Genomic DNA, 19877 nt, shown 5'->3' with positions numbered 1-19877 from the left:
GGCAGAGGGAGAGAGAGAATCTCTAGCAGACTCCTCACTGAGCCCAGAATGCAACTAGGGGCTCTATCCCAGGAGCCCGAGATATCATGAACTAAGCTGATACCAAAAGCCAGACACTCAACCTATTGAGTCACCGGGCACCCGAGTCTTTCCTGCTTTATCCTTAGATTGACTGTAAACATTCAAAATCAATAACACCATTTATGTTATTTTGACAGTGTAAATATTGTTAGTAGCTATTAGTGTTCTAAAATTGAATCTCTTTTCGTCCTGATGAATTTCACCACATCTGGGACACTGAAAGGAGGATGTTCCTAAGGGTTGTTGTATGGATAAATGACTTAATCCATGTAAAGGGCTTAGAATAATTCCTGGAACAGAGAGTAAGTCCTCAATAAGTATGTCCCTGCATTACTACTGTATTTGTTGCATGTGAAATGTCATTGATTGTAAAATGTACCATTATTTTATGTTCCACAAAGAAATAAAAAGCATGCTACCAATTAAACTGTAACTCCCAGGAATTGTGAGACAAATTTCAAAGATGTTAAAATGTAGAAATGCATCTTATAATCAATGAAATATAGTATTATACTAGTTTGGGGGGTTTTTTGTATGTGTTTTCTTAAAATTTTTGGTACTATTTCTTGACAGAAGAGCACTGTGACATCATATCTGTGTGGTCCTCCCAAGATTTCCATTTTGGGCCTCAGTCTTCCTGCTGCAGTTTGGACTAATTGATTTAATATAAGCCTGAGATAACTCTCCCACCCTGAGGTTTCTCTAGGTTGTATTGTCTGTTTCCTAGATTTCATGCATCGCTTTTTTTTCTCATTTTGCTGGAGTCCATCAAATAATTTCCCAAGAATGGATATGTGGGAAGTAAACTCAGCTTTTAAATCACTGAAAATTCCTTTCCTCTAATATGAATTTTATTATTTTTTTATTACTTTTTAAATATTTTTAAAGATTTTATTTATTTGACAGAGAGAGACACAGCGAGAGAGGGAACACAAGCAGGGGGAGTGGGAGAGGGAGAAGCAGGCTTCCCACGGAGCAGGGAGCCCGATGCGGGGCTCGATCCCAGGACCCTGGGATCATGACCTGAGAGCCAAAGGTAGTTGCTTAATGACTGAGCCACCCAGGTACCCCTCTAATATGAATTTTAAAAGTTTTTCTTTAGTACTTGTTCCTTTCACAAGGATTACAGTTAAAATAATCTAATCTCAGAATTTTGATTACAAGTTTTTAAAAAATTATCTTCTGTCCTTATATTATCTTTTCCATTTTTTTCTGTTCTTTTTTCTTCATGCTCTTTATTGCTGCCAGTTTTCTTCTGATGCCTACTCAAATTGTTCACATTTAAGAACACAGGACAAGAATCTGGTGTTAGTTTCTTCTGCAGTTGTGTAAATAAGTTTGCTTACTTTGGGCCTTTTCCTGAGTGAAAAGTATGTGGGACGTACTGATTGGCAGGACTCTGGTTACAGAGAGTGGGCAGAGAGCTGGTGCTTGGTCACCAAGGCCTCCAAAGACAAGTCTCAGGCACCAGCACCCACAATAGAGGCCATGGCTTTCCCACATTGATTGGGTGATTGGGTTCAATTTCCTTAGCAAAATTTTGTCTTTTCTTTTTTTTTTTTTGAAAGGGGTGAGGGTAGATCAGTGGGAAGTTTAGGGAGACTGGTTTTCAGCTCCACTTCTCACTGTCACACTCCCTTGCCAGTTGTCCCTAAGTTCAGAGCCCATTTGAGTTTCCAGCAGAGTGATTGGCCTCTACCTTGGATGTTCTAGGCCCTCCTGACTCCATGTGCTGTTGCTGGGTTACAGTCAGGGTGCAGTTGGTACTCTTGTTACCAGTGGCTCAGGTGGTGTGGATCTTATCTGGTCCCTTAGTGGATGCGACTGTCTTCTGTACCTTGTTTGGTAGGGTAGTGGTGGGACAAAGGTCCACTTTAGGGTTCACATTTCAGACAGTGGCCCTATTAACTGGGTGTGCAGACAGTTGTAGCTCCCACCAGGTCGCTGGAAAGCCTCCTTCCTGGTCACTGGATAAGTCCTTGGGTTGGCAGGACTGGCCCTGGACCATGGCCTAGAAGGCTGTAACTGATCCCCAGCACTGGTTCTGGTTCCACAGCCACAGTCGAGGTCTGCAGACCTGGCTCTGGAGGCATGAATGGGTGTGTTGCCTGCCAGGTCCCTGGGTAGGCTACATTGCTCCCTGTCTGTGGCAAAAGGAGCTAGAGCTGAGTATAGGGTTGTTTCAGGATCTCTTGGGGGTGCAGACAGGAGTGTCTCCTGCAGAGTCCCTGGACCAGCAGTACTACTCATGGACTGTGGCTGAGAGGCTGGAGCTGAGTATTGGGCCCTTCCTGAATTTCTGGGTTTGTAGATGGGTCCTTGGACCTGTAGGACTGCTGGCAAACTGCAGCTATAAGAGGACTGCAGCCAAGTATAAGACCCTTTTGGAATTTCTGGAGGCGCAGATGGGAGTGTCTCCTGCCAGGTCCCTGTGTCAGCCGGACTATTCTCAGGCTATGGCTAGAACCAGCTGGAACCGAGTTACAGGGCCTTTCAGAAACTATAGTCTGACTGAGTTTGGAGGGGTTACCTCCAGAGGCTCCTGCCCACACCCAAGAAGAGGCTGACGTGCTTCACAGGACACTTGAGAGTCCACATCCTGAACCAGGGTCTGTATGCCTATTACCTAATGCATGTGGGCATGACTCCTCCTGGGTCCCTTGGCATATGGTGCTGGTGACAGAACTAAAGCCAAATGGAGCTGTAGCTGAGTCCTCAAGGGTATGGAACTGTTTGAGGATCTGTGGTCAGGAACTTGGTTGGTGAGACAGCCACCTAGGTGTGAACTTGCCTTACAGTCACCTAGGTGTGAACTTGCCTTCTCAAAATGTCTATCCTTGATCTTAGACTCTACTGGGGTTTCACAATCTCCCACCCAGTCCAAAGCTCCCACAAAGGCGCTTTTGTCCACGCATGCATGCCAAATTATTGTTGATAGGGGTGATATTCAGACATCTTGCTGATATCACTCCCTTCCACCCCCAGAAACTTAAAAAAAATAATAACTTTAGTATTACTTAATTTTCCTTACAATCCAAGAATGTGCTGTTGGTATGAATTTGACTTTAGGGTTTGGTACATATTCCTTAAAAATAATGCCTGAAATTATATTTTATATATATTTTTTTAGTTTCTAGAGTATATTAAGATTTATGTTATGGATCACTAACTTTTTAATACCTTAATACTGTTATAATTACTGCTGCTAAATTATTCTATGAAATGAAAAGCCATCTCACCATTACAAAAAAAGCTTTATTTTTCTGTTTTGCCTGTACTTATAAGTGGGTAATAGAAAGCTGATCCATGTAGAAAAGTAATTTCATTTTTATTTTATAATGAAGTTTTCAAAATATATTTTGTTTTTACCCACTGACCCAATTAGAGAAATTAGCATTCTCCTATCCATTAAATTACTACTTCTTGGATGGAATTTAATGAATATTAATAGACTAACTCAGAAAACAGGAGGTAATTTATTAGAGTTTTCTGCATTTCTATTTTTATGTGTTATCTGTTTTCCTTTGCATTATGTGCCATACATCTTTTGTTTCAAGTTGATTAATAATTCCTTTGTGTTTTTTACTTTATTATTCATTTTCAGTAAAGGATGCCTTCACATTTTGAGCCTTACTAATTAAGATATGCAGTCCTATAAATTGAATGTAAATTTAAAGGAAGACCTAGTTTCTAATCAAAATTTTTTATAACTATTTCTGTTATAGTATAGCATTTCATTTCTTAAATTCATCAGATGTTACCTAATATAGTGTGCTTGTTTGTTTTTAGTCACTGAAGCCATAGCATTTTAGCAAACTCATGAAAAGTGTTTTTCAAATCTCATTTCTGACTGACATACTGATGAGCTATTAACAAATGGTGATGATTATTTTTCTTCATAGGCAGGGTCATATGCCTATAAAAATAGCCAATACTTATAGGGTGCTTATTATCTCACTAACTGCTTGTGCTGACTCAGTTCTCACAGCTCTATGAAGCCAGGACTATAATTAACTCCATTTTACAGATGAAGAAGCTAAGTCAAGAAAGGTTGATCTTGCTGGAGGTCAACACAGTAAGAGGGTGGGGGAGCTGGGATTCTGACAGTCATTTGGGTTCCCAGGTTCATGCTGTTAGCCACCAGGGTCACTGGCCATGCTGATGCTTCTCTTGCACATTTCAGCATCTTCCCTCTTAGCATTGAGAAATCCTTTTAGGACCTGCACCAACTTTCCCTCAGTTTTCTTTATTTCTCCAAAAACTTCATTGCCAAAACTTCTCCTTTTTACTCTTCCTTTTCTAGTCCCACTCTCCATCTGCTTTTATTGTCTAATTGTCTCCACAAGGAGGGGGTGAAAACTGAAATATTTAAACAGTTGAGGAGACATACACAGACGTGTCTAAAACAGTGCCTGCCATGTTGAGGTACAAATGTGTTTTTGTTGAGTGTCAAAGTAAATATGCAAATGCTAAAATTTCTAGAAAGAAAAAGAGGTAACTTTCATTTCTTCTGCTTTCTTTTGGGAAAACTCAAGCTGCTATGTGGAGAACAGTTTGGATAGGGACAAGAATAGACAGGGAATTTTTAATACCTAAGAAAGAAATTTGTAGTCATCAATGGATAATAAATCCAATGCCAAATTCTCATTTAGGTCTTAAAATCTGTAATTTTGGATGATCAACAGGAATATGTCAGAAAATAGTAACTTAACCAGGCATTACTGTGTTAACAGTAGTTTTCCTCTTGAACATAAGACAAAGCAGTATTTCCAGAGAAAAATAAAAATACATCATGAAAGAAAACTGAAGTATATAATTAAGATGGAACAGACTAGACCCTTGCTGATTAAGAGTCATACTTTTAATTAAAATTTTAAATCAGAAGGATATATATCAAAATATATCCAGTGGCCACCTTTGGATTTACGGACAGTTTTTCTTTCTTCTTTATACCTTTATTTTCTGGGGAAAAACTTTATATTAAACATGTACTACTTTCATGCTAAAACTAATAAAATCATTTTTATTAGGGGAAATATACATAAAATAACCTTTTCCTCATGTGAATACTCTTTAAACCATCTGTTTTTTAAACTTCAGATATTTCTAAATTTATACAAAGCATATTTAAGGATATGTGAATTCACTGAAGTGAAATGCAGTCATGGCTGAATCCCTGAAATGTGCAAGGAGTAATTTTTACTTTTGAAAATGATTTACTATCCAATAAAATTTAACTTAAGACTCAGGTGTTGAAAGCAATGAAAGAACATATATAGGTTGATGAAATAATGCCTGTTTAACAGTATTCTGCGCTGTGTACTAATGGAGTCACCATAGAATAAACTGGAAAAGAAAGCCACATGTGTAAAGCTGTGACTTCATGATTGAAACTAGAAAATGTAAATGTCACATCAGTAATGAATACCTGTATCTTCTACAACTGCCTTAAAGTGAGAACTAAAAAACAAGGTTCTTTGGGGAAATTTGTATGATGTTTTATATATGCAAGTCTGATGGCAGTATTACACCAGCTGAAGATATTTTAGACCCATCAGAAGGTCCAGTGTCTCTGGCAGTATAATAATAAAATAAAAAAGTGGAGGAGAAATCTCTGCAGTCTCTAATAAGCAGTCTATCATGGAATACTGTCAGATTCTGTAGAACACTCCACAACATGATTTATTACGTTAATTACAGTCATGTGGGTTTCATGCTGCTAAGCCTGAAAATGCAGCCACATTCTACAGTTGATTTAAGAATATATTTTGGCCAAGACAAAAGAGCTCCTTGTGATTAATATAGTACAATATTTATTCTCTTGTTCTACTCTTCTTTCACCTTTGGAATGCTTAATTTCTTTTCTGTGACTTGAAATTAAGTTTGAGATTTGAGAAGTTTCATCTAGTTTTTATTCACTTCTGTCATCTGGTCTCCCTTTTGTTTTTTTGTGCCATCTTAGTTGTCACTAATGTTGCATGTCCTGTGTGTGTGAAGTCTGTGTAACTCCCTTCTGATCAAATGGGGCTAGCCTGCAGCTGTCCCCAGCTAGCACTGCTGACCCCAAGGCTTCTCAGGTCACACCTGTGATGCTACAGCTCACTTTTCAAAGGGAAGGAGCAATTGAGGAGAAATCCTCATTTTCTTAATGCAAAGAAGCAGAATTCTTAGAGAATTCTATGATTTTACCCTTGTTTAGTACTGTACTGAATTCATAGTCACATAATATCTCTTCCTTAGTGACACAGTAAGCTTGTCACATCACAAGATTCCAGGTGGTGTCGAATGGAAGGTGTCCTAAGAGCTGTTTTAGATACGGATATTAATTCTGGTTGCTTACATATGTCAGTGACAGGATATGTTCAGTTATGCACAAATGCCTAACACTGGTGGCCTTTATAGATTAACTTGGAAGACTTAGCAAATATTTGCTACAAACTGAAGCATCAATAGAAAAGAAACTCAAGTGAAGTAAGATTTAGTGGGTTGGAACACATTTCTAAGAAATGATGTTTTTAAAGACTTGAACTAGATGATTTATGTGCCCAAGACTGAGCTAGATGATTTGTTTTTCTTTCTTGCTCAATTTTTATACAACTCTTAAAAAATAGGTATAATTATTACACCTGTTTTACAGTTGAAAAACCTGAGGCTTAGGTTTAAAAAACATGCAGATTCACATAGCTGCTTAAGCAGTAGAGCTGGAGATTTGAACCCAGCCTGCCTGTCTTTCTGTCTTCCTCCCTCCCTCCCTCCCTCCCTTCCTTCCTTCCTTCCTTCCTCTCTCTCTCTCTCTCTCTCTAGAGAGACGCAGAGAGCATACAAGCAGGGAGAGGGAGAGAGAGAATCTCAAGCAGACTCCCCGCTGAGCATGGAGCCTAATGTGGGGCTCAATTTCACAACCCTGAAATCATGACCTGAGCTGAAATCAAGAGTCGGACGCTCAGTCGACTGAGCCACCCAGGCACCCTATTTTTCTAAATTTTTATTAAGGAGAAAATTTTCCAGAAACTCTAGAGTTGCATAACATATAACTGAGAGAAATGAACAGATGACTAATGTTTATTTAAGTGATTTCTGCTTCAGTGAAAAATACTTTCAAAAATCATACTGGATTGGGGCATCTGGCTGGCTTGGTGTAGAGCATGTGATTCTTGATCGGGGTTGTGAGTTCAATCTCCAAGTTGGGTGTAGAGATTACTTAAATAAATCTTAAAGAAAAAAATCATACTGGACTGACTGGTACTGTTCTAAATTTTGATGCTTCTGAATATTTGTAAGAAGTGTGTTTTACTCTCACTATTGGAAAAGATAAACTGAGCATTAAAATAATTTGCTGGTCAGATAGCTATAATAACATACAAGTCTGTCTTCAATTAGTGATGTTAACAATCTTACAAAATAGCCTGTGTTTTAAAGTTCTAGGAGAAAGCATATGAATGCGCAAGGACAGGCACCTGGGTGGCTCAGTGAGTTGAGCATTGACTCTTGATTTTGGCTCAGGTCATGATCTTGGGATCCTGGGATTGAGCCCTGCGTCAGGCGGAGTCCGCTTGTCCCTCTTTCTCTGCTCCTCCCCCTGCTCGTGCTTTCTCTCTCTTTCAAATAGGTGGATAAATATAAACTTAAAAAAAAATGTGCAAGGAATTGGGTGTTTAAAGGAGAAAGAAGACACTAACTTTTAATACATTTTGTGGTAGTTACAAGGTTATCTCAATTTATTTTCCACTTTTTTTAGAGATTTTATTTTTAAGTAATATCTGCACCCAGTGTGGGGCTCTAACTTACAACCCCAAGATGAAGAGTTGCATGCTGCACCTACTGAGCCAGCCAGGTGCCCCTATTTTCCACTTTTATTTATTTAAAGATTTATTTACTTAGCAAGTGTGCGTGAGTGGGAGGAGGGGCAGAGAGAGTATCTTCAAGCGGAGTCCCTGTGGAGCGTGGAGCCCCACATGGGGCTCCATCCCATGTCCCATGAGATCATGACCTGAGCCAAAACCGAGAGTCCGAGGCTCAACTGACTGAGCGAGTCAGGTGCCCCTAGTTTCCGCTTTTATAGTAAATACAGCTAACTTTTTTTCCACCAATAAACTGCAGGAGTTAGGAGCTATTGCTGTTTTCAAAAATGAAACATGAATGTTGGCAAAATGATTTTTGTAAGCCTTGACAAATAAAATGGTGTTTCCTAAGATTACCAACCAGGACATTTTTTTTTTTTTAATACCAAGATTATTTTCCTTTAACATATGAAAGAGTCCTAAGAAAATTTAATCTCTTTCAAAGGAATACATTTATGGAAGAAGTAAGTACTTAACAGAAAACATCATCATGTCAGTATAACCTTTTTTTAAAGTGAAGGTCAGGACTGGGCGGGGGAGCTATCCCTTGATTTTATGGACATACTAGTTATGGACTTTTGTTAAAGTATTGTTTGTTTTTTCCCTTATCCTGACAGTAAGATAAAGATACTTTCTTGTAGCAATTCATGTATTAGGTCTTTTTTTGTTTTGTTTTTTTAGTAAGCTCTATGCCCAACATGGGGCTTAAACTCACAACGCTGAGACTCAGAGATCGAGAGTCATATGCTCTACCATCTGAGCCAGCCAGCCCCCCACTCCCACCCCTTGTGTGATCTGTCCTTTTATCCTAAGGAATTAGCCCTGGAAAAGCTTCCAGTGGCCTTATAAGTCATTTCATAAAGTTACTATAGATGTTCATATCACCTGCCCCAACCACAACAGACTCTCTAAAGAGGCTTAATGAAGGAGAGGTGACTAAGAGATTCTGATTGTGAGCCGCCAAATTTAATTTTATGCCATTGACTTTTGTTTTTAAATACAGTCAGTATGGTTGGTCTAAAGTGATTATGTAATTACACACACTGTTATCTCATAACTTTCCTTTTAGCTTTGGTGTTAATTCAGTCAACAAATGTTTATTGAATGCTACTACTTCTCAAGTGCTTTTCCAGACTCTGAGTAGAGTAGCAAAGTCCTGGCTCTTACAGAGCTCACAGCTCACAGGGAGAGACAGATGCTAAGCAAGGTATCAAAGAAATATGTGGTATGTCAGACGGTGACAGGTGTACAGAATAAAATAACAGCATAAGGGGAATAAAGAATGTCAGAAGTAGAGAAATGGGTTGTTGATTTATTTTTAAAAAGCTGTTTCTTCAAAGTTTGGCATTGGGAGGTTCTTTGCACTTAGCATATTCAGTTTCCTCTCCTGGTGTATATATTTATAATTACTATATAAAATGCTCCATGTGGCGCTCCCACTGTTCTAGCTTTATTCCCCACCCAACCCTTCTCCCACCTCCAGACCAGGATCAGTGTTTTATAATCCTCATGACCAGAAGCCAGACTCCCTCCCATCTCATTTCCTTTGCACATGCAATTTCTTCCTGGAACGCTTTACGCTTTACCCTACTGTTCTTCTTTACAAAATGGTACCCATTCCCCCATGGAACAGAGCTCCAACACATCTCAAGCTCTATTTGACTCCTCTCTCTTTTGTTTCTGAATTCCTATAGGACCTAGAGGTCATGCCACAAACACAGCGCCTAATTGCATAGTGCCATGTATGGTCATTTTAATTAATTTTATGTGTGTTAGTCATCTCTTCTGGCTATGATGTATGTAATCTACATAACCATCAGGGACTTGCCTTTGACTACACCCCACAGGACTTCTTGAAATGCTAGGAGGCAGGGTGGGTACTCACAAATGTAGATTAAAATATTAATCCCAGCTGCAATCTCATAAATATAAATCTACTCACCAAATTTCTTTTTTCTTTTTTACTTTTCAAACTTAAAAATGCATTCTTATTTAATAAACTGGTGGACTTATCGTTCATTGAAAGAATTTGGACATCATTTCTCTATCAAGTGAAAAGACAAAATATTCATATAAAAATAACAAGTTAAATATCAAGCAATGTTTCTTATTGCTTCAGATGTATTGCTTTAATAAAATCACAAAAGGAATGTGATAGCTAAGCTTATTTTTTGTTAAATTGAGTTCTGCAGCAGTAGAAGGAAATGGATCTGAATTTAAACTGAACATAAATCTCCTCAAATTAAATGAGAACACAAGATACTGCACTAATTATGTGTTTTTCCATGCCATCTCCTAACAAGGGAGGAAATAATTGGATTAATGGGGCATGAAGACTATGTAAATAAGTACAGAAAAGCTGTGTGTGTAAAAACTTTACTCAGGCTCTTGGTAAGAGTTTCTGTGCCATTGCTGAGGCTCTCCCTATGGCCCTGTTCCAGGTCACAGATCTCTTGGAAAACAGTAACCTAAAACTTTTCCATCTCTTGGCTGTATTTGTAGAAGACCCATTTCACTGTACTAGGTTTTATGGTATGACTTTTCCTTTGGAGAGTAGGTTTAAGTGACCTGTGTTATGGCTCTTGAGTATGGTATAGGCAAGACATAAGTCACAATTCGTTCAAAGAACCAGGGTCGCTCAGACCTTCTACCTGAAGAGTTCATTCCCCCTTCATACTTAAACCACAGCCATACTAGTGATGCATACTAGTTACAGCAAGGACCCCCTAAAATAGTAGTCCGGCAGGATACGGTATGGGTAGAAGGGAGCTAATACAAATTAAAAGTCTGGAGGAAAGGCAGACATTTTTAAAAATGCATTTTTGAAAGCCACACATGTCCAGAAGTTCTCCCTTTCCTGTCATTCTCAGGTCAAAGCTTGAGATGTTTAGTCTTAGAGATACATGTATAGGATTTGTAGATTTAAAATTCTTTTGGGGGCACCTGGCTGGCTCAGTCAGTGGAGCATGTGACTCTTGATATCGGGGTTGTGAGTTCAAACCCCATGGTGGGTGTGGAGATTACTTAAAAATAAAATATTTAAATAAATAAATAAAATTATTTTAACAGTTCATATATTCCATTCAGTCTTCATACTTTGGGTAGCTCTGGAGTGCTGGAACATATGCTGGATACTCAGGATTCATAGATGATGAATACATGAAAAATGTAATTAATGGGACATAGAGACTATATAAATAAGTATAGATAAGCTGTTGCTTAAAAATTTTACTAAGACTGGGGCACCTGGCTGTCTCAGTCGGTGGAGCATGTAACACCTGATCTTGGGATTGTAGGTTTAAGCCCCACGTTGGGTGTAGAGATTACTTAAAAATAAAATCCTTTTTTTAAAGAAAGATTTTTCCTAAGACTGTCTCTAAGCATTCCTTTCTCCTCAAGGAGGTCACAACCTAACAGAGAGATGTGAGATGGAATGAAATAAATAGGGCAGGGTGTAACGGAAGCATAATCCACTTATCACCTCTAAGATCTCAGAAGGATGAGCTCACGTCTATTAGCTCTATCCCACAATTTTTACAAACTCTAATACCTTTCCTTCTTTTGGGGGGTGGGTAGAGGGGGAAGGTTGAGGTAGTGGTTGACTTGCATAGTCTCTTGTTTTCTCTGGCTTCTTCCATAGAGGTAGTTTATGCATCATTTCACTGTCTGGGAATGTTTTGCACCAGGTCATTCAGATGTGAACTTAACCTTACTTATACAAGGCAAAGTTTATTGAAGACGTTCTTAGCATGGGAAGAGATAGGTCTACAAACCTATAGATAGGTTTATGTCATAAAGAGAGCAATGCGAACCTGACCACGTAGTTTTCTGACTAAGTAGTTTTCTTAGGATAAAATACAACGTTATTAATACGGCCTGCGAGGCCTGGTGTGATCTGAGCCCGGTGGGCTTTCAGACCGCCCCTCGTACCACTCTCCCTTTTGATTGCTCCAAGCACACTGATATTCTTTCAGTTTCTCAAACTTAGTTTCCATTGTAAGAACTTCTCATGTGCGGTTCCCTCTGCTTTTCCTCCTCCTACAGTCTACCTGACTGGCTTCTCATTTTTAGGTCTCAACTAAAAGGCCTTCTTAAAGAGTCCTTCCTAGAACGTCCATCCTTAAGTAGGTCACTTATTCTTTCTCACAATACTCTGTTAGTTCTCTTCATAGTATTTGTGTCAGTTTGTCCAAGATTTTCGTAGTTGTGTTATCTTCACTCACTCTGTGGTAAATTCCACAAAAGCAAGGACTGTTCCATTATACTCAGACTGTTTCGTTATACTGTAGAATCAGCCTACTTAATTCCTAATGTGTGTCATTCACTCATTAAGTGTGCTTGAATGAGTGAGGTGGCTCAGCAGGGATTGATGGATTTGCTGCAGAGGAACGGGAGCACGGTGTCAGGTGTGGTGCTCGGGTTTCAAGCTTGGGCAAATGGGTAGGTGGTGGAGGCACTGACTAGGTGGAAGAGCAGGTTTGTGGGAACAGAGCCAAAGTTATATTTTAGGTCTGGGCACATACAATGATTAGGCTAACACCTGTGTTAGGTTCATGGGAGCCATGGGGACATGATTCTGATGCCTACTCATTCACCATAAGCAAAACTGTATTTCTAATTGTTAAATACCTGCTCTGTTAGAAAGCAATAATTTGTACTTCTGTATTTTTGGCTGCTACCTTGTCTTCTCCATTCAGTTTTCAAGGCCTTTGGGATTTTATCCACATTCAATTTTTAAAAGTTGTTACTTAATCACAAGTACCTATATATAAGACCATTTTGCTCATCTCAATGCATGTATTTTTTTTCATCAATAACAGTGACTCATTCGGTTTGCTGAATGATATACATACTTCTCAAGAAAATTGAAAGTGATCTTTATAGAATATCTTTTGTTTGTTTTGAAACAATTTTATCATCAGCATTAGATAAACAATAGAACTACTTAGAATCCAAGTTATATTCCTTACCACATACATTCAAACAAAATTTAATAAAATTGGGTACTGAATTTTTGATGAATGACAAAATCTTGAGGAATGTAACTCTTCTTCATAGAGTAGATTTCATGTGATGAGAAAGCATTCAATGAACATTTATGGGATCCCTGTTAAGTACAAGGCACCAGGTTAGGGACTAAAAGTTGCCGCAATCTCATTCATATGCAAAGAACTGGATCTGAATTCTGGCTTCTCTTTAAAATCACTTAAAAATAAGAAAGAAACAGAAACAAACTTTCTCTTAAACTAGAAGTCTTCTGCTACAACCACAGTGTATAAAGAAAGTCTGCTGGATGCAGTAATCTGTTGGGGATTTGGATATGACACCAAAGACATGTGACTGTAGATATCAGATGGAGGTGTAAGAACTCAGTTTTCCACTGAGGATGGTACATGCTGAGCAGTAAAATTAACAGTCAGTTTTGAAGAACTGGAACAGGGGCTGCTGGGTTGGTCTTGAGAGCTTTGCTGGGCCCAGTTTGACACCAGAGAATAACAGAGGAGGCAGGACTGAGGCAAGAAACACATACACACTTGCCATCTTTGTGGAGGTGGTCTGCCAGTATGATAAACCAGTGAAGATATACTTGAATTTATGGCTTGAAAGATCACACCGTATACCAGAAAAAAGATGGGTACACAATGATCAACACTGAGATACATAGCCTAGGAACCTTACTGCCCTTCACAGATAAAGAAATAATCATTTAGCTGTCTAGGCCCCTGCCTTAAGAACAATCAAGAGACCTATAAGGGAGAAAGACTGGGCTGACCATTGACTTTCCTACACCAGCATTGAATTCTAGAAGATATTTGAGCAATGCTGTTATTGTCTAGGGTGTGTGGGAGGGGTGGGGAGTATGAGTGGAGAGTCTTGCACCTAGTCACACTGTTCATTTATAAAGACAATAAAAAGCTTAAAGACATACTCAAAAATTCAAGACCTCAGGAAAAAATGGTTTTCATAAATACTTTCTTGAATAAGCTATTGGAGGACAAACTTTAGCTGAGAGGAGAATGGTAAAACACTGATGGTAAGCATTGATTTTATCTATTTAATAATTACAAGACTGAGACCAGAATGTGGAAATTACAATTAAAAACAGAATATTATAAATTATTTTATAAATATTTATATTATCACAAGCCACAACCATGTGGAAATGTATAATTTTTAAGATTTTTTTTATTTGAGAGCGTAAGCAAGGGGAGGGACAGAGGGAGAGGGAGAAGCAGTCTCCCTGCTGATCGTGGGGCTCAATCCCAAGACCCTGAGATCATGACCTGAGCCGAAGGCAAACCCTTAACCAAATGAGCCACCCAGGCGCCCCAGAAATGTATAATTTTTGAAAAGTTGGGAGAGCACAGGAGAGAGAATGTGGGAAACTGTGTAAACCAAGATTCAAAAGATATTACTTAAAGCTAACAATTCAAGTAATAGGTTATTCAGATACTTGAAGGTATAAAGGTAATACTAGAAGAACTAAACCAAACAGTAAAATAAAAGATAGTAAGCATAAGGACCTAGAAAAATAATAAAATTGAAAATGATTAGTTGGAGAAATATAAGTATATGGTATAATTTTGGCATTGCTTGTAATGAGGTATCAATTTAAGTTGTATAAAAATAGATACACAAAGTTATCAAAGTAATGATAACCACTAGAAAAATTAGCAAGAGAACATAAACTGAAAGAGGTCTTTTTATGCCTAAAGGGAGATTACTGGAATCGATGGTCCCTTTTCAGTCTCTGGCTGTTGTTACCCTGCTTGGGGTTGAAGCCAACACAAGAAAGAGGGTTCAGCCAAGAGAAAGAGGAGCTGAGCAAAAGCCCAGATACAACAGAAAAACAGAGAGCCTGACATATATTATGATCACAAGAACTAAGATTAAATGAAACAAATAGAAATGAGAAAGTTGTTGAGAGAGTATATCCTAAAAGTCCTCACCATGAGGAGAAATTTTTTTCTTTTCTTTTTATTGTATCTATATGAGATGATGGATTTTAACTAAACCTATTGTAATTATTTCACAATACATGTAATTCAAACCATTATGCTCTAATGTATAAACTTACACAATGATATATGTCAATTATTTCTCAATAAAACTGGGAAAAAGTCTATGCATTAATGTTAGTGTGCAAAGTAACACAACTAATATTAAAACAAAGAAATGAGATAAACTCAGCGTTGACCCTAAAAATGGATCACAGTCTGAAACCTGGTGATATCCTGTTCACGTGTTACTGTCATCAAAGAATACATGCATTTCTGAAAACCATTTTGCAAATGACACACTGAGAAATGACAGAGCTTTTGGGGCAGACTACTCAAAGCTTATACAACTTTGTAATCAGATCACTAACCAACCAAACTAATTCTAATAAAAATGCTTGTAGTTTAAAAGACATGATAGACTTCTAATAAATAATGACATAGTACAGCAAATATAGGCATTTACAGTGAAAAAAATAATTTTAAAGGTCAAGTTATGTCAATAATGAGCCACAGTCACCACTATTATTAACAGCAGGATGACTATCTAGAAAAATGTCAATTTGATGCCTACCTTTTTACACAAAATAAATTAGATAATTAAATATTTAATTTAAATATCTAAAGAGTAAAAATGAAATTTTAATGAAATAAAATGAAAATGGAAATTGAAATAAAAATGTTTTAGAAGAAAACATAGAATTGTTTTATGATTTCAGAATGGGGAAAACATCTCTAAGTATACCACAAAATATAAAAAGCATTTAACAGAGAGATAAATTCAATCCCATAAATGTGTAACAGTCACAAATACCAAAGGTAACCTAAAAAGAATTATATATTTATACACAGACATCATATATATCACAAAGGGCTAAAGATAAAAATGATTAGGCTAAATAGTGTGAACATAATATTAAGATTAAATATAAATGAAAAATTCCTAAATGTATCTGTAGCTCCTAAATCAATATAAAGAAAGAAAATGGACAGAGGCCAGAAGAATTCACAGAAAGAAAATGAGAAAATATAGGGAGCTAATAAGTATTTGAAAAAAATAGTAAATCTCATTTATCATAAATGCAAAATAAATAAAACCACAACAGTATATTTTACCAATTAAATAAGCAAAGATTAAAAAGATGGATAATACATTATGTCTAAGAAGGTATGATTAAACCATCACTCTTATACCTTATCATGGAAGTAATAATTATTACAACATTTATACATACAGGGCAACAGCAATAGAGCAATTCCACTTTGGAAATTACTTCTGTGTCTATACATGCCCATATATGGGAGATGTCATGTATACAAGATGTCATGTACACTGCAGCATTGTTTGTAACAGCAAAAGGATGGAAATAATGCAAATGTCTATCAGTAGAGAATTAGGGGTTAGATAAATGTATTATGGTATATCCATTATAAATACAGCTATAGATAGGGGCAACTATGTATATGATGATATGGAGCTACATTGTAATACATTGTAATGGTAAAGAGTGTAGAATAGAATGTATAGTATATTCCATCCCCCTTTTTGCGGGGCAAAAAGTAAGTGCATGTGCATAGAAAAATCAAAAATTATACCCCATAAATTGGCAGTATTGGTCATCATGCAGAGGGAAATGTGACAGCAAGGAGATGGGGTGGGAGGGTGACTTACTTTCATTCTATACCCATGTGTAACTTTCAGATACTGAATTATATGCTGTATTGCCTATTGAAAGTTTATTAATTTATTAAAATTAAATGGATTGTGGGCCATACTGAAAAAAGTTAATCATAATTTTTATCTCAGGACATACAGGTAGATGTTCTAGTGGATGGCAGACTGAAATGTGAAAAATAAAACTGTAAAGCTCTTGGAAGAAATAGATCTTCCATTACTTTGGGATAAGCAAGATTTCTTAAGCAAAATGCAAAAAGCATGAACCAATAAAGGAAAAAAATTGATAATTGGGCGATACTAGGATTAAGAACTCTTATTTATTAAAAACACCATTAGGAAAGTGAAAAGGCAAGCCACAGATTGGAAGAAGATATTTGCAATATGTATTACTGACAAAGACTCAAACAATATGTTAAAACCTTCTACAAACTGTAAGAAAAGGGCAGACAATCCAACAGAAAAATGACTTGAACAGGTACTTCACAGAGAGAATATTCAAATGGCCAATAAGTATATAAAGAGGTGTTCGACTTCTTTAGTCATCAGGGAAATGAAAATTAAAACTACAGTGCAGTACCACCCCACACCCAGCAGAATGGCTAAAAAAAAAAAAAAAAGAAAAAACTACTTAGTGTTGCTGAAGATATGGAGCAAACTGAACTCTCATATACTCCTGTTTGTGAAAGTAAATTGGTACAAGACAAGCACTTTGGAAAATTGTTTGTCAGTATCTGTTAAAGCTACTGAAACCTATGATTTCCTCTGGCCCAATAATTCCACTTCTAAGTAAACACCCAACATGATCATTTCATAGAATGTTCATAACAATTTCATTGGAAATAACCCTGAACTGAAAACTACCCAAATGCCCAATAGAATGGAAACATAAATTGTGATATAGTCACACAATGGAATGTTACAAAATAATGAGGGTAAATTATCTACAGCTACAAAACAAAATGGATGAAACTCACAAACAAAATGTTGAAATAAAGAAGCCAAGCACAAGAGTCCATCCTCTTAGATTCCATTGATACTAGTAATAATAATAGACCAGACAATTGTATTATGTTTCTCTTGATGGGAGGGATAGCTGTTACTCTTGATGGGAGGGAACAACTGGAAGAAGGGGCCAGGAGAAAGACTCCGGGGATGCTAGTGGTGTTCTTTTTCTTGATCTGGATACTGGATTTAGTTTGTGAAAATTAATTACATGCATTTAATGACTGGTCTACTTTATTGTATGTTTGTTATACCTAATAAAAAGTTTTTGAAAGGAAGTGGATCAGAAGTTTTTCTAAAACTAGACATAAAAGCAAGATAAATGTAACAGTTTTATATTTTGTTATCAATCTTCCCTGGTCTTATTTGATTGTGTAATTAGCTAAAAAACGATTACTTGAATTTGAAGCCATTTACTTCCACCTATTCATGCAAAATGAATGAGGGTTTCCTCTACTCTTCTGCCTCCTTTTGTGGCACATTCCAGGCTCTTAGGAAAAGGATTTTTTAGTTCTATTTTTCTATAGATATAATGGCTCTTAACTAAGATTGAGACTGAGTAGAAAGAGGAGAAAGGCTTGAAACAAAACTGGGCTGAGGTTGTTGAAGCAGTGCTAACGTGTTGGTCAGCTGTAAGAGTGTTAGCAGGCTCTCCAAATGTGAATGGAGGAGATGCAGATGTGAAAGAACTGGCTGCCTTACCCAGGAAATTTGCAGATGAGTGACTCCAGACCCTTCCATTCTTCTTCACCAGTTCCTCTTACAGTATACTGACTAAGGAGGTGTAATTAAGTTCAACAGACTTAAACTCTTTTATTCACATACCCCTTGAAAGAACTTTGAAAAAAATGATAGCATTCACTGATACTTAAATGGACACCCAAAGGTTTCCAACAGTTTATCTTTTAAAAAAGGAGGTAGGAAATACTGAGTATTTTATGAAGTGAAGATGTGGATTGACTGTAAGTAGAATTAATATTTCATGTACTTGATAATAGTTAAGCATCTTATGAACAAAAGCATGCTGAATCTGAAAGAACTGAATAGTTTTAAGCCTCTGTCTTGAAGATTCTGATAGTCCTGCAGAATATTCTATTTCTAGTGAAAAGAACCAACTTCACTAACCTATAACCCCCTCAGAAGTCCTAAATTCACCCCAACTCAGGCCCAAATATCCTCCTTCTGATGGCAGATTTCACCTACATCAGAATATGTATAAGAACAAAGAAGGACAAGACATGCTATGGATTTAATCATCGATTTATAAATTTTGTTTGCCTCCTCAAAGTCTTTTACACCCCAGAGTATATACCATAGTAGATTTGGGATGGCAGCATGTGCAAACTCAGTCTTCATCTCAGACAAATAAGTTTTATAAAAGATTCTGTGTGAAACTTGAGAAACTAGAAGTTTTTTCCCTGAAGTTGTCTATGAATGTTTATTTCTAAGAAAGTCTTTGGAGTTTGAAGTCCACTATGGTAGATATTTAAACAATTAGTCAAAATGAACAGATGTGTCAGCCCCTTGGCTTTACATGTAAACAGCCAAGGAAGCCAGCCTGGTAAAAGGTTACATGCAAAGTGTGCCTTCCTTCTTTTTGATGGAAAGATACACATCTTTATTGTTGATATATAAACAGTTTTAATGGGAAGAAAATGACATAATCAAAAGTTAAGTCTAAAGAGGCATAAAATATACTTTTGTATATTGAATTTTAGAAAGATGATCTTTCAAAAATGTGCCTATAAAAATATCTAATTAGCTAGTTTAGTGATTTTTAGTTCATTTCATTTTATAAACTTGTGAGGATTTTGGCAATTGTACATTAGAGCTGTCATTTAAAAATAACATTCTCATTCATAAATGTGTATAGTAATACAAAAAGTGTATTTTATGAATAAAATTCAGTTTATTAGATATATATGGTTATTACAAAGACTTCCACTGAGCAACCTTACAAATTAAAATTTTCCTAAAGAAGATAATCAGGATAAACAAACTATTTTACATACTGTAGAATCAGAAGTTACATTTTTATGTTGTTTTAAGTTGAGCTTGACGCTTGCCTCTCAACAATTGGATAGCCCAGTTTTCTATTGTGTACTTTCATTTTTAGAATTTCTCTTTTTGAGTTACACCCATGTCTGACATAACAGTGGTGAATTTTGACAAAATGTTTTTATTGTTAATGTTAAGAATCCAAATTTAAATTACATATTACTGAAAGGAAACAATTTAAATGATATCATTGAACTTAATATAAAAAAAAACAACTGA

General features: G+C 36.8%; 1 protein-coding gene across 2 annotated transcripts in view; it reads left to right on the top strand.

The window, feature by feature from the left end:
• Positions 1–19877, top strand: part of KIAA1958 (KIAA1958 ortholog) — a 155823-nt gene that overhangs the window by 89339 nt on the left and 46607 nt on the right. The gene's annotated exons all lie outside the window — the stretch shown is intronic.

This window comes from Zalophus californianus, chromosome 13, assembly GCF_009762305.2.
Source record: "Zalophus californianus isolate mZalCal1 chromosome 13, mZalCal1.pri.v2, whole genome shotgun sequence".
Classification (NCBI taxonomy): Eukaryota; Metazoa; Chordata; class Mammalia; order Carnivora; family Otariidae; genus Zalophus; species Zalophus californianus.
The sequence above is the reverse complement of the archived record's forward strand: the minus strand, read 5'-3'. Positions and strand labels throughout refer to the sequence as shown.